Genomic DNA, 574 nt, shown 5'->3' with positions numbered 1-574 from the left:
GTTCCTTCACTGCAAGGGCTTCATAATTTTGGATCGCCGCTGGAAATGCTGGGTAGCTCATCTCCATTGCAAGCTGCAGCCGCCACAGGAAAATTTAGCCCCGATTCCTCCTGACGCTTTTTTGCCCTAATCAGAGAACCATTCAGTTGGCTCCCTGCCTAATTATGGGGGAATTTTCATAGCAATTGTTAATGATTTAACTGAATCAAAGGCTTTGATGAAGTCAAGCAGAGATTGCCTCCTTCCCTCTGGAGGATTAATTGCACCCCCCCGCCACCCCAGGAGTCACAATTGTCCCTGATTACCTTCCAGGGAAGAGCAGCCTCCAGGAGGCCCCCTCCCACCGCCTGACCACCCTCCGCCCAAAGCAAAGGCCACCGCGAGGGCGAGTCCGCATCCGCCTGCACTGGCCCTGCAGAGGGAAAGAAGAGCGGCTGTGGCCATGCCTCGCTCGCAGAGCTGCCGGGAAGCTCGGGCTGGCCCAATAGCGAGGCTGCACCCAACTGTGGGTGGCCAGCTGGTGGCACAGCGGAGTCATGAGGCCCTTGGGATCTGCCGCCTGCCCCCCCACACA

The 574-nt window shown here is 57.7% G+C and overlaps 1 protein-coding gene across 1 annotated transcript in view; it reads left to right on the top strand.

Moving 5' to 3' along the window:
* Positions 1-574, top strand: part of LOC123020788 (CUB and sushi domain-containing protein 2-like) — a 429,441-nt gene that overhangs the window by 318,121 nt on the left and 110,746 nt on the right. The gene's annotated exons all lie outside the window — the stretch shown is intronic.

The sequence above is a fragment of the Varanus komodoensis genome, unplaced genomic scaffold (assembly GCF_004798865.1).
Source record: "Varanus komodoensis strain SLA01 unplaced genomic scaffold, ASM479886v1 scaffold15, whole genome shotgun sequence".
Classification (NCBI taxonomy): Eukaryota; Metazoa; Chordata; class Lepidosauria; order Squamata; family Varanidae; genus Varanus; species Varanus komodoensis.
This window is presented reverse-complemented; position numbering and strand designations above follow the sequence as displayed.